Source organism: Musca domestica, unplaced genomic scaffold (assembly GCF_030504385.1).
Source record: "Musca domestica strain aabys unplaced genomic scaffold, Musca_domestica.polishedcontigs.V.1.1 58, whole genome shotgun sequence".
Taxonomy (NCBI): domain Eukaryota; kingdom Metazoa; phylum Arthropoda; class Insecta; order Diptera; family Muscidae; genus Musca; species Musca domestica.
The window spans coordinates 420,833-435,446 of NW_026712360.1; the positions used below are offsets into that span (position 1 = coordinate 420,833).

At 37.3% G+C, this 14,614-nt stretch overlaps 1 protein-coding gene across 1 annotated transcript in view; it reads left to right on the forward strand.

Annotated features, from left to right (window-relative positions):
• The first annotated feature begins 302 nt into the window (after positions 1–302).
• Positions 303–14,614, forward strand: part of LOC101897111 (ecdysone receptor) — a 188,050-nt gene continuing 173,738 nt past the window's right edge. The window contains exon 1 of the mRNA XM_059128819.1: positions 303–2,166. The gene's annotated coding sequence lies outside the window, so the exon portion shown is untranslated. The remainder of the gene's footprint in view (positions 2,167–14,614) is intronic.

The following is a 14,614-nucleotide window of genomic DNA, read 5'->3' on the forward strand; positions in this document are numbered from 1 at the left end:
CACGTTGCATGTTCAAATTGGCTTATTTACACCGTATAGACGTATACGTTAAAACCGTTATAAAGCACACTTTATTAAAATTCAATTTTCCATTAATTATAGCTTCACTTTTTGCACAAAATCCATTCAACGCAAGGAAATAAACACAATCATTTGTCGCCTGTGCTTGGCAACACTCATCCACCACCACATGAATGGCAAAACATTGGCAACACTGACACTTGCCCAAGAAAAGCTGCTTGTTTTCGTTGAGAAAAAAGCTTACCTTTTGCAATGTTATTTTGTTTTGCATTCCTCTTTGACTCTGCTTTTGCAACAACATCAAACGCAAACTGCATGCCTTATAGTTCGTGGTGGCGTTGATGCTCTGCGAATGCAACTTTACTTTTGCGATTTCAGTTTAGTTTGTCTCAGTCTCTCAGTCTTAATTTATTGTTACGGTCGATATTGTGATGTGTGCGGGCGTCGTCGCCGTCGCTGAGAAATAGAAGAAAAAATTATAGAAGAAAACACAAAAAAAGTAAAGTGTTACTTGATTGATATTTTGCAAAAAGGAAATCAGTCAACAAAAAGGAAAAAAAAACATTAAACAAATAGATCTTTAAGTTAAAGAAGTGTGTGTGCCGCCGCCGTCGTCATAGTGTTGTGGGTGACAAGAGAGCAAATTTGAAAGAAGAAATTCCATTCGAAAAGTCATTTCCTAAAAGAAAATTTGCAGTGATTTTGTTGTAATTCAGAGCAGTGGAAAAAGAATTGAGATTTCTTTACAAGAAAGACGGCCGAAACGAATAAAAATAGAAATACAAAAAACAAGAAAAAAAATTGAATGCATGAATAAAAGAAGAGAAACAACAACAACAACGACGACAACAAACAGCAAAGCAAAAAAACTTAATGGTCGCGAAAAAATTTGCACAATTTTTTGTATTGCAGCAGCGGAGCGAGAACTGAACGACAGCGGAGTGCGCCGCTGCTTGTCAAACAGTCTTTATTGTTGGTGTTTTATTTTCTCTCTTGACTTTGTTTTAATTTCATTTTCTGTGTGAGTTTATCAATTGCAATTACAAGTAACATCGAGATATGCTGTTTGGCGGTCTGTCTGTCTGCAGTGGAAAGCGAAAATAATAACAACAATTGCAACACACGCATTATTAATGTTTAAAAAGAAATAAAACAAGCAGGCGTCTGTATGAATGTGCATGCAGGGCTTAGACAAACGGCAACTGGAAGAAGAAGAAACCACAACAATAAAAAAATCCCTACCTCCCCCAGCAGAGAATTGTCGACAACAAAACTCTCAACGTTGACTTCGCCATAGGCCGCAAAGTGAGCATCCAGCCCCAACAAAAAGTGTGTGTTTATGTGAGAGAGCCTATGTGTGTGTGTGTGCATGAAAACGAAGCAGAGAAGTAAGTCAGAAAACAAAAATAATGTAAAACAAATAAATTAACAGCAACAAAAAAATGCAATGAATGAAAATGAGCCATGATTGTGGCAGAGCCCACAGAGAAGAGAACAAAGTGTAAATAAATGTCTGGCAGAGAGCGGGAGACGACGTCGTTCTCAGTGTTTTGTTTTGCAAAGCAACGGCGTTTGCCAAACTCCATTCGTGGCGGCCAGCCCTATTGGACTGCAGTGCTGTTTTCTTTTAATTAATAAACATTGACAATTTGAGGAATTTATGCTGCAAAAATAGTAAAATTAATATTGAAAATAATAAAATTATAATCTAATGGAAATATGGAAGCACTCTTTGTATGTTAGTGTCCGCGGCAGCTGAAATATGAGTGTAGAAAACCCTTGCATGGCAATACTCTGCCAATAGAAAAAAAATGCAATAAAATATCTAGCTAAGGAATAAGTTAATAAAGAAATAACAAAAAAAAAAAACAAAGTGTTACTTACAGCTATTTTGTAAGAAAAAAAAAATAAAAACAAATAGCTAAGTTTAAATAGAAATATAAAAAATTATTAAATTCTTTGCTGATGACCCACAGCAGGTGTATGTGCAACAACAAATAGTTACAAAGTGCAAAATACAGCCAGAACACCAGAATCTTCTTATTCTAATAAAACTACACCAAACAGCAGCAGCATCATTCATTTATCACATGTGATATTTCGTTCGTTCTTCCTCGTGCCGTTTTTTGTTTCTTTTTGCTAAAGGTAAGTACTGTCTGCCACATTTATGCAAATTCTATAAAAAACGCTCTTCTGACCTTTTGTGCTCAGTTAAAGCCCACATCCCATAGCCCAAAGTCAAAACTTCAATAAAACTACTAAAATTGAGCTAGGCAGAGGCCTAACTAAAATACCCCATTCAAAATGCATAGAACAAGAGGAGTGAACAGTGTTGTCTATTTGGTGTTTTTTTACTGCATTTGACGATTAAGCATTTTTAAAGGAAAAAAAACAGAAGTGTGGTATGCATTAGGTTTTAATAGTCACGAAAATAAAAATTAAATAAAACTGACAGGACTGTTTAGTATGTTACAAAGGGATCGAATTATTGTCAATTAATTAATATTTTATGTGAAAAATCCAACAAAATGAAGAAAACATTAAAAAATTTTCAGATCATTAAGCTCGTCTCGAAAGAGAAATCAAACACATAAAATTTATATGCCGCACAAGCACATTCTCTTCAGAATAATTTATTATTGTAAATAGCAAAATAATAGCCAAGTTGAGACTATAATTAAGGGAGAGATAAAAAACTGCAACAAAGTAACGCCATAATTTTTTTTTTTTAAATTTTATTGAATGAAAGCAAAAAATGTCGGAAATAGCATCCAATTTTAAAATAAGTTTAGATTTCTTCGAATTGGTCAGCTTTGACACGAATTAAGGCCTTCAAACGGCCAATGAAACCGTCACACGCTGCCCGAATGTTCCTCTGCGGTATTTTGGCCCATTCATGGCGAAGCGCTTGTTTGAGGTGATCGAGACTTTGATATCTTTTAACGCCAACCTTGCTTTCCAAAATACTCCAGACACATAAGTCCAACGGATTGGTATCCGGAGATTTTGGTGGCCATTGTGCGCTGGAAATGAAGCGAGGAACCTGATTTTGTAACCATTCTTGGGTGGCGCCTGCTGAGTTCGATGGTGCTGAGTCCTGTTGGAATGTCCAAGTTCTGCGGCCAAAACGTTTGCGTGCCCAAGGCCTCCAGGATATTTTCGCGATAATATTCGGCATTTATTCTGATGCCACGGTAGATTTATACGAGCGGAGAGCGACCATTGGCTGTTATGCCATCACCATGGCAGGCGCTTGAGTTCTGGTGGCCAACCGAAGGTGCACATTTTCAGCTGACCTCTTTCGCAAGTAAACACGCGGGGATCATTTTGTTTATTTACAAACTGCTGGACAACGAATGTTTTCTCATCGGAGAAAACCAACTTCGGCAGTTCACCACTTTCGGCCAAGACTCTTGAGTCAATTTTCTTTCTGTTGCGGTGTAAGTTCTTGCACTTTTTGGAATTCCAATGGCTTTACCCCGAGCTAATTTTTCAATATTTGCCAATTGGAATATTGCGATATGTTCGGCTCACAAACCATTTTTCGGCCACTGTGACGCGGGTTTCGATTAAGTCGCTTCTTTACTTTTCGAACCATTTCTGCTGATGTTTCTGTATTCTTCTGTCCACTTCCTTGACGTCGGGCTACCCTACCAGTATCCCGGTAAAGAACAAAGATTTATTCACATTTTAATTGCTGGAGTGCTCTAACAATAGTCACTTGTGGTTTTCCAGCCAAATATAAAGAAATCACACTATCCCGCTTGAATTCCATCCCGAATAACTTTTTCTGGAAAATTCTCACCAAAATGCTTTCGGTACGCCTGTAAACAATATAATGAGCTGTCACTGGAATACAGTTGTCGGATGAGTGGCTTAGAAATGACAGCATTCTGAAGTTGGTTGCAGTTTTTTCATCTTATCCTGTCTTTCTCTTTATTAATAGCTAACTTTTGATACTTCTTATGTGCTCAATTCAATTGTTTTGTCAGTTGCTCAATATGAAAAAAACCTGACCTGGCTGCCGTGATTTTGTTCAAAGTTCAGCCGTGGCGAAATTTTTGTGAACAATTTTCCCCCACGGCGTTTATTATATATTCGGAATTCCATTGGAAAATTTAGCTTAAATCGTCAAAATATCTCGAAAAACAGACGGAAGTCAAAGAGACTACATCGCCTTAGTATCAAATGCCAATCGAGAAAGTATAGCCTTTTGATATTCCTAGATTAATGAAAACCCTAGCGCTTTCATATATTGTAATTGTAGCCCCTGTATAATTATTGTTTTATTAAAATCTTATTAAATACCTTACTTACTACACTTAATTTTGTGATTTTCTTAGAAATCACTTTTTGCGCTTTTTTATTCCCGCCGCATTGACATCACTGCCGATAGGCATAAAAGGAGAGAAAGAAAATAATTCACGCATGTATGCAAAAACGAAGGGAAAATACAGCAACACACAAACATTTAGCATGGTTGGTTATGTTGTTGTTGTTTTTCTTTCATTCGTTCTTTCTTTCCCTCTTCTTTGTAACTCTTTTTCCCAACCGAGCCAGACAAGTAGACTGATAACACAACCCAATCCATGGTGGGGTAGGAAAAAAACAAAAACAATAACAACAACTAGGAAAAATTGCAAAAAAGGGAGTTCTTGAAAAATACAAATTACAATGCAACAGCAACAAAAATAAAAACAACAACAACACCACATACTGGGAACATGATTTTCTTGTCCCTGCATAATTTAAACACAAGAGAGAATGTTGTGTGTTGCATGCGTGCGTGCGTGCGTGTATGTTTGTTGTTATTTGTACGGTGCTGGTGGCGGTGGTGGAATATCCCAGTAAACAATTTTTGCCGAATTCGGTCCGATTTCTGTCAGAATCTCTGAAAAAATGTCCGATTCTGATTCCGAATTCCTTCCGATTTCGGTACGAAAGTTGTATGGACGTGGTCACCGAATTCGGAAAGATTTTCTGAAAAAATAGGAGAAAAAATTAGATTTTCGGAAAAGATTCGGAGGACAACTCCGAATTTCTGAAAGAAATCGGGCAGAATTCGTCTGGAAATTCGGCGAAATATTCAGATTTTCTGAAAGAAATCGGTCAGAATTCGAAAGAAAATTCGGAATAAAATTCAGATTTTCTGAAAAAAAAACGCTCAGAATTCGGGAGAAAGTTCCGATTTTCTGAAAGAAATCGTTCAGAATTCGGAAGAAATATCGAAAAAATCGTCACACCACTTAAAAATGAAAAAAAAAAAACACATATTTATTTAAAAAACAAACAATTTATTTCGGGTTTCGTAAAAATGTAGTTTAAATATTACATCTATAATACATTTACATTATAAATATTGTTTTTATTAGGAACATAACATACAGTAGCACGTTTCTGTTTCAACTGCTAAACAAGAACTAAAAATAAAAAGCAGTGCACACAGAAAACCGGTATGTAGTTGTTTTTGCAATTTTTGTCCATCATATTTTTTTGGGAACGAAAGAGAAAGAGGCTGATTCACAACAACAACAAAACGCACATTTTTACAACGGAAAATCTAACAGTTCACAATAACAATAACAAATAGCATTTTTGCTTTGTTGTTGTTGAGATCTTGAAATGAATGATCACAACAACAACTACTATGGGAGAGAATGTGTCAAACCACCACCATCCGTTTACATGTGGGAGAGAATATGCCAGAGCAATAGACAATCTACTCTCTCCGTTTGTACATTTTTCGAGTTTTTTTTCGCTTAAAAACACAGGAAAATGTGCAGAAATTCTAAAAAAAAACGTTTAGAAAATCGGACCAATTTCTATCAGAAATTTCTGAAAAAAACGTCAGAAATTTCGGAAAAAAATCTAAAATCAGAGCAGTCGGAAAAAATTGTTTACTGGGATGTCTGCCTATGCCTTGTTTGGCTGACATACACGAAAGCCAACGATAAACATGATAATCGGTCAAGGTAGCCGAGAGAGAAGACACAAAAAAGCAAAACGACAACAAAAACATACACTGCCGTTGTGTTTTTGTTTTTTTTTTTGTTTGGGGGTTTTCAAATTGATTGATAGAGCCCATCAAAATCAAAGAGGGAGAGACAATGAGTACTGCAAAAAGAGTGCATGTGTGTGAGCAGGTGAGAGAGGGAGGCAATTTGTGGGTGGTGTCTGTTAGACGACAATAAAGCATGTGTTAATTTTATGTCTATCAATCCGATTAGAGGGGTTTAAAACGCATTGATGGGGAGTTTGATTATTTTTTAAAAGATATTTAAGTAGTTTTCAGGGAAAATTTGTATTGAAAAAGGAAACTTCTATTTTACTGAGAAAGCCTTCCCTAGTCAATGATATAGCATTTTTGGGGGTTTTAATAAATTTTTTAATGTAGGTATAACATAACTCTGTTTAGGCCATTTTTTAGATTATTTCCTTCAAAAGATGCTTATTTTTTTGTCATTTGGCTTAACAATATAAAAATACATAAAAATTACATTTCTTATTCCCAAATCCCACAAAAAAAAAAAAATATATATCAACAACAATAACCTATTCATGTTTAAATTGCACATTGTCTTTGCATGAAATCCAGTTTGTCAGTCAGTCCTTGAAAGGATTTCAACGAACAAAAGTCAAGTTGCACATTTTTAAATAACTTTTTTGTTTTTGTTGTTGTTGTTGTTGTTCTTTTGTTTTGCCTACCTACCAATCTTCTTGAACTACAAAACTCATCGCATCGTCGTCGTACTTTGGACTGGTTGTTGTCAATGAAAATTGCCAAGGCACAAAACAACGAAACGAAAGAAGACAAGAGCTACAGCAACAGCAACAAAAGCAAAGCAAATGGATAAATAACCACAACACAAATCTACCACCATCATAGCCAGCCAAGTGCAGGCTTGTTAGCTGGGGCTAGGTATGCCTACTAACAGCCCGTCAGCCAGCCAACCAGCCATATACACAGCTACAACAACAACAACAATCATGGCTGGGGGAATCAACTTGTCCAACAACTAACTTAGCCATCCAATTGAAAATAAAATTTGCTGCTGTTGCTTTTGTTTTCTTTTCAGTTTTAAAATCGGTCGACCAACCAACCGAGCGACTCTTGGCCAAAAACTATTCTTGCACCACTGACTGACTGTCGGTACGCTTCGATGATGGTTGGTTGGGGTAGGCTGGCTGGTTGACTGCCTGCCTGCCTGTACGGCTGACTCTATTGTTCTTATTGTTGTTTCGCTTGTTGTTCGTTGTGAAGATGGTATTGATGTTGCTGTTGCCGCTTCTTCTGTTGTTGGCTGACTTGTTTTTCTTAGCAGCTTGTTTGGCTATTTAACAATTGGGAATAGCCGGTCGCTAGGTTGTTCGGTCGAAAAGCTTGATAAGAAAAAAGCAAAAGAAATACAAAAGATGTAACATATTAAAACTGGCTTGCTAATGGGAGATTTACGCTCACCACGAAGCCGGAGGTGCCTTACATTGTTTTTCAATTTTTCTGTAGAAGAGGGTTTACCAATCTACTGTAGATGGCCCAAGGTTCACAATATCTATAGATAATGGAATACGAAGTACATCTTCTGTGTAGAAGATGATCCGAGAATTTATTGAGAAGGCATATGTCCTGTAAATGACCCGCAGCTCATTCATCCAATCGTAGATGGTCCATGTACTCTATCGTAGATGACCCCAGAAATCATCTATACCATCGAATGTGACTCCAGGCCCTATCTACTTTATTGTAGATGGCCCGAGGGTATATCTACTCTATCGTAGATGACCCGAGAGGTCATCTACTTTATCGGAGATGAGCCGAGATCTCATCTAATGGTGGTAGGTGACCCAGGGCTTATCTACTCTATCGTAGATGACCCGAAGTCACATCTACTCTATTGTAGATGAACCGAGGTCACATCTACTCTATTGTAGATGGTCCGAGGGCACCTCTACTCTATCGTAGATGACCTAAGGGCACATCTACTCCATCGTAGATAATCAGAGGGCTTATTTACTCGACCGTATATGACCCGGGGGCACGTCTACTCTATGGTAGATGACCCGAGGGCACCTCTACTCTGTCATAGATGACCTCACGGCACATCTACTCCATTGTAGATGACCCCAAGGCACATCTTCTCCATTGTAGAAGACCGGAAGGCACATCTACTCTATCATAGAAGATCTGAGGACATATCAACTCCATCGTAGATGACCTAAGGACATATCTACTCCATCGTAGATAATCAGAGGGTTTATTTACTCGACCGTAGATGAGTCGAGGGCTCATATACTATATCGTAGATGACCCGGGGCACGTCTACTCTATGGTAGATGACCCGAGGGCACCTCTACTCTGTCGTAGATGACCTAATGGCACATCTACTCCATCGTAGATGACCCGTGAGCACATCTACTCTATTGTACATAATCAGAGGGCTTATTTACACCACCGTAGATGACTCGATGGTTCATATACTATGTCGTAGATGACCCGAGGGCACATCTACTCCATCCTAGATGACCCGTAGATGACCCGTAGATGACCTAAAGGCACATCTACTCCATCGTAGATGACCGCAAGGCACATATTCTCCATCGTAGAAGACCCGAAGGCACATCTACTCTATCGTAGATGACCTGAGGCATATCTACTCCATCTTAGATGACCCGTGGGCGCATCTACTTCATCGTAGACAATCAGAGGGCTTATTTACTTCGCCGTAGATGACTTGAGGGCTCATGTAGGCTATGTAGATTTTCTAAGTGCTCATCCGCCCTATCTTAAACATCCTGAGGCCGATCTATGGTGTCATAGATGGGACCTTAACTACTTGTTGCTAGTGGTCGATTTAAATGTACATTTACTTTGTAGTAGATCGTCCAAAGACCTCTCAAGGACCCCATGTTCCTCAATTCAACTGCCTGCCTGCCTGTTACAAACCCTTCGCCAAAACTAACCACACTTTCCCATTTCCAACAAAGCACCTCTTGCTGTGGTTTAGACAACAACTGAAACCAAAGGAGAAAAAGTGAAAAAAAAATTCAAACAAGAAAAATAGTAACGATTGTCGTCAGTCGCGCGTACTTATGTCTGTCAAGAGGAACCAGGGACCGGTTAGTGGGGTACAGATAGAGCGAAGAGACAAGACTCGCTGACTTGGGTGACTTACTTGACTTGTGGAAGTCGGCTACGAGCGAAGCCCACGAAACAGAAAACATTAAAAAATGAAGTAAATAAACCAAAACAACAACAACGACGACGACAACAACAATAGCCGGGACCGAAGCAGAAGAACAACAGCGGCATCAGTAGTGATAAAAACAAATGAAAAAAGAACATCATTGTGTTAGGAGGTCTCTTGGCTGAATGCGAAAAATGCCTTGGCGCTGGCTGCTGGTGCGCGCTTACGCTTGGTTGCCAATTTCTTGGACGCCGAGCAAAGAACAACGCAGTTGGGTAGAACTGCTGCTGCGGCTGTTCGTTCTGGGTCCCGACATATTCTTGTTTGGTTGGTTAGTTGGTCGCTCCGTTCGTCCGTCCGTCCGTCTGTCTGTCTGCCTTTTAGTTGATCTTGTAGTCGTTTTAGTCAATTGTGTGTTTCTCCGTTTGCCTTTCATTTCAACTTCTTCTTGTCTTTTTAGGTATTGTTTTGTTTGCAGTTTTTTCGCAGTTGTAATTTTTTGTATTGTTGTTGGATTTTTTTTTCGAAAAGCTATTTTTTAGTTTGTTCTCGTCTTGCTGTTTCTCCCTCTAGTTTCGTTTGGTCGAGAAACTAAAATGATATTTATAAATGCGGTGTTTTTTTCTGCTGCCGCTTCTAGATTTTCAGTACAGATGTTATTTCTGTTGTTTTTGATTTTTTTTTTGTATTTTTTTCTTGTAATTTTGTTCATGATTTTTCAATAAAATGTAAACATTTGTTTTACATTTAATCTTGAAAATAATACCAAGAACAGCAAAAAAAACAGCAACTTATGAATGAGTCTCGAATAGCATAAAAACACCACAGAATGTGTAACGCCTAATCTTATCGTTCCACTTGCATTGACACGATATGCCATGGAGGACGGGCGGACGGCCATGTTGATGGCCATAATTCAGTCTGGTCATAACTGGAAAGAGGGTAAAGAAACATGGGGAAATGGAAAGTAGTTTCCAAGAAAATGGAAATATGCACTACACAGGAAACATGGATATTTTCTGTGAGAAAACATTATCCGGATAAAATTTTCTATACGAAAACATTGTATGGATAAAATTTTCTATAAGAAAATGTTATCCGGATAAAATCTTCTGTACGAAAACCTTATACGGATAGCATTTCCCGTACAACAATTATCCGGATAACATTTTATAGACGAAAACCTTATCCGGATAAAATTAACTGTACGAAAAGCTCATCCGGATAAAATTTTCTATACAAAAACCTTATATGGATAAAATTTTCTTTACGAAAACCTTATTCGGATGACATTTTCTGTACGAAAACCTAATCCGGATAACATTTTCTAACCGAAAAAATTATCCGGATAACATTTTCTTTACGAAAACCTTATTCAAATAACATTTTCCCTACGAAAACCTTATCCGGATAGCATTTTCTATACGAAACCCTTAACCGGATAATATTTTCTATACGAAACATTTTCCGGATAACATTTTCTCTGGAAAACCCTATCCGGATAACATTTTCCACTCGAAAACCTTATCTGGATAACATTTTCCACTCGAAAACCTTATCCGGATAACATTTTCCACTCGAAAACCTTATCCGGATAACATTTTCTATTCGAAAACCTTATCCGGATAACATTTTCCCTACAAAAACATTATCCGGATAAAATTTTCTATACGAAAAACTTATCCGGATAACATTTTCTCTACTAAAATCTTATCCGGATAATATTTTCTATACGAAAACCTTATTCGGATAAATTTTTATACTCGAAAGCCTTATCCGGATAACATTTTCTATACGACCACTTTATCCGGATAGCCTTTTCTATGGAAAACCCTTATCCGGATAATATTTTCTATACGAAAACCTTATCCGGATAACTTTTTCTATACGAAAACCTTATCCGGATAATATTTTCTGGACGAAAACCTTATCTGGATAACATTTTCTAGGCGAAAACCTTATCCGGATAACATTTTCTAGACGAAACCCTTATCCGGATAACATTTTCTAGACGAAAACCTTATCCGGATAACATTTTGTAGACGAAAACCTTATCCGGATAACATTTTCTAGACGGAAACCTTATCCGCATAACATTTTCTATAGGAAATCCTTATCCGGATATTATTTTCTAGACGAAAACATTATCCGGATAAAATTTTCTATACGAAAACCTTATCCGGATAACATTTTCTGTATGGAAACATTATGCGGATAACATTTTCTATACGAACACCTTACCCGGATAATATTTTCTATACCAAAACCTTATCCGGATAACATTTTCAGTACGTAAACCTTATCCGGATAACACTTTCTATGCGAAACCCTTATCCGGATAACACTTTCTATACGAAACCCTTATCCGGATAACACTTTCTATACGAAACCCTTATCCGGATAACATTTTCGATACGAAAACATTATCCGGATAACATTTTCTATAGGAAAACATTATCCGGATAACATTTTCTATACGAAACCCTTATCCGGATAACATTTTCTAGACGAAAACCTTATTCGGATAACATTTTCTATTCGAAAACCCTATCCGGATAACATTTTCTGTATGGAAACATCATGCGGATAATATTTTCTATACGAAAACCTTATCCGGATAATATTTTCTATACGAAAACCTTATCCGGATAACATTTTCTATAGGAAAACCTTATCCGGATAACATTTTTGATACGAAAACATTATCCGGATAACATTTTCTATAGGAAAACCTTATCCGCATGAAATTTTCTATGCGAAACCATTATCCGGATAAAATTTTCTATACAAAAATCTTATCCGGGTAACATTTTCTAGACGAACACCTTATCCGTATAAAGATTTCTATGCGAAACCATTATCCGGATAAAAGTTTCTTGACGAAAACCTTATCCGGATAATATTTTCTATACCAAAACCTTATCCGGATAACATTTTCACTATGAAAAACTTATCCGGATAACATTTTCTATACGAAAACATTATCCGGATAACATTTTCTGACGAAAACCTTATCCGAATAACATTTTCTAGACGAAACCCTTATTCGGATAACATTTTCTATTCGAAAACCCTATCCGGATAACATTCTCTTTACGAAAACCTTTTTCGGATAAAATATTCAGGACGAAACCCTTATCCGAATAACATTTTCTATACGAAAACCTTATTCGCATAACATTTTCTATAGTAAATCCTTATCCGGATATTATTTTCTAGACGAAAACATTATCCGGATATAAGTTTCTATACGAAAACCTTATCCGGATAAAATTTTCTAAAAGAAAGCTTTATTTGGATAACAATTTCTTTACGAAAACATAATCCGGACAAAATTTTCTGTACGAAAACCTTATCCGGATAACATATTCTATACGAAAACCTTATTCGGATAAAATTTTCTGTATGGAAACATTATGCGGATAACATTTTCTATACGAAAACCTTATCCGAAACCTTATCTGGATAATATTTTATATACAAAAACCTTATCCGGATAACGTATGATACACGAAGACATTTTCTGGATAACATTTCCTGTACGAAATCCTCGTCCGGATAGCATTTTCTATACAAAACCTTATCCGGATAAAATTTCCTAGGCCAAAACATTATTCGGATAAAATTTTCTGTACGAAATCTGTGTCCGGATTACATTTCCTATACGAAGACTGTGTCCGGATAATATTACAAAACAACATTTTCTCATTATAATATCAAAATTGTCCGCATTTGAAATTGACCCAGAAGAGAATCGATGCACCCGACTTCCACTTCATTTTCGTGTTCAAATTTCAGTTTTTGCTGCTGTGTTTCTGGTTCTTTTTTCGTATTTTTGTTCTGCATTATTTAACTATTATGGGTCAATATCATGCAACTGAACCATTGCAACTCCCAGTGATGATGATTCCAAAGTCAGCACTTCATCATCTTTTCAGCATCGACGGCCTCAATGGCTTTTCAATGAATTTTAAATATGGCTGCTGTGTGCAGATGCTGCTGGTTTTTTATGCTGCCGCCTGTATCTGTTCTTTTCTGTTCTCCTTCTTTTTTTTTTGCTGCTGTAATATTGCCTGCAGCTTCGTCTTTTTTTTTTTGCTTTGCTATTTGCGTTTACGCTTGTCGTCGTAACATTAAAAATTCACAAAGAAATTGCCTCGAAATCGAATCTAGTCACTTGAGACTTTGACTTTGACAATGCCATAGCAGGCTGACTGGCTGGCTGGCTGGCTGGCAGCAGGCAGTAATGGTGTTGGGGTTTTTGATGCAGCAGCCTTCGATGCAGTCCGTAGCAGAGTTTAGATGCCTCTGTTGGCTCCACAACAACAACAATGCAATTTACTAGATTTTGTAAAGCTGCAAAAAAAAGACGTAAACAAGAAAACTTACATATTTTCAAAATGTCAAAGAACAAAACAAGAAGAACATGGAAAAAGAAGAAGATGACTAAATGGAGTTCATAAAGGGGAGAGAGAGGGAGAAGAAAATTGAAATAAAAAGAAGGGGAGAAAAAAGAAGAAACTTTTTTAGATTTTGATTTTTAACTAGAATCTGAGACTCTATTACAGTTCATAGATATCGGAAAGAGGTATCTTTTTGTGAACCGAGCTTTTCTCGGCCAGGGTCTGGCACCTGAGTTCATGCTGTAATGGATTTAGGCATTTGACACCAACAATTTTGACATTAAAAACTTATAAAGTCTAATTAAATCAATGTTCACTTGGGTTATGTGCCTCTATTCCAGTTTTTCTGTGCTAAATCACTTCCCGCTGTTCCCCCTCTACCTCCCCCCGCCCATTGCCATTGAAAGGGAAAACAGCAAATCTCATTTAATAGCTCTGAAACTAAATGTTGGATTTTTATCGCCCGCTGTTTGCTTGGCATTTTCCATTAGCTGCTATTTTTGTTGTTGTTGTTGTTCTTGCTTACGCCAACATCCAACAACTTCTCTAATGGAGATTTAATGCTTTTCTAGTTTGTTATTTGTTTTTGTTGCCGTATGTATTTGTCCATATGTTCCGACATTTGCTTTCAATTTTTATTTCATTTTTTTTTTGCACAAAGAGGTCCATACCAAAGCAAATGCTGCCACATGGCTGGTTCGCTCGCTCTTGACACCAGACATTTACACAGTGGCCATCATAATTCACACAATGCTCGCTGCAGGTTCTCTGTTTGTGTCTGACGTGATTTCCTGTTTCTCTCTTTTCGCATCTCTACCAAATGTTGGTAGTCAAGCGATGGAGGAGTTTTCCGCTGTTTTTCTTTCTTGCTGTGTTTTTTTTTTTTTTTTGGTGGCATTTACGTCAGAGGCGAACTCCATAAGTAAGAGTTGGTTGGCAGAGTTACCTTGACTTTAGCTACACCGCTGTGTAGGGGGAGACCTTTTCAGCTATGCAAAAATTAGATTT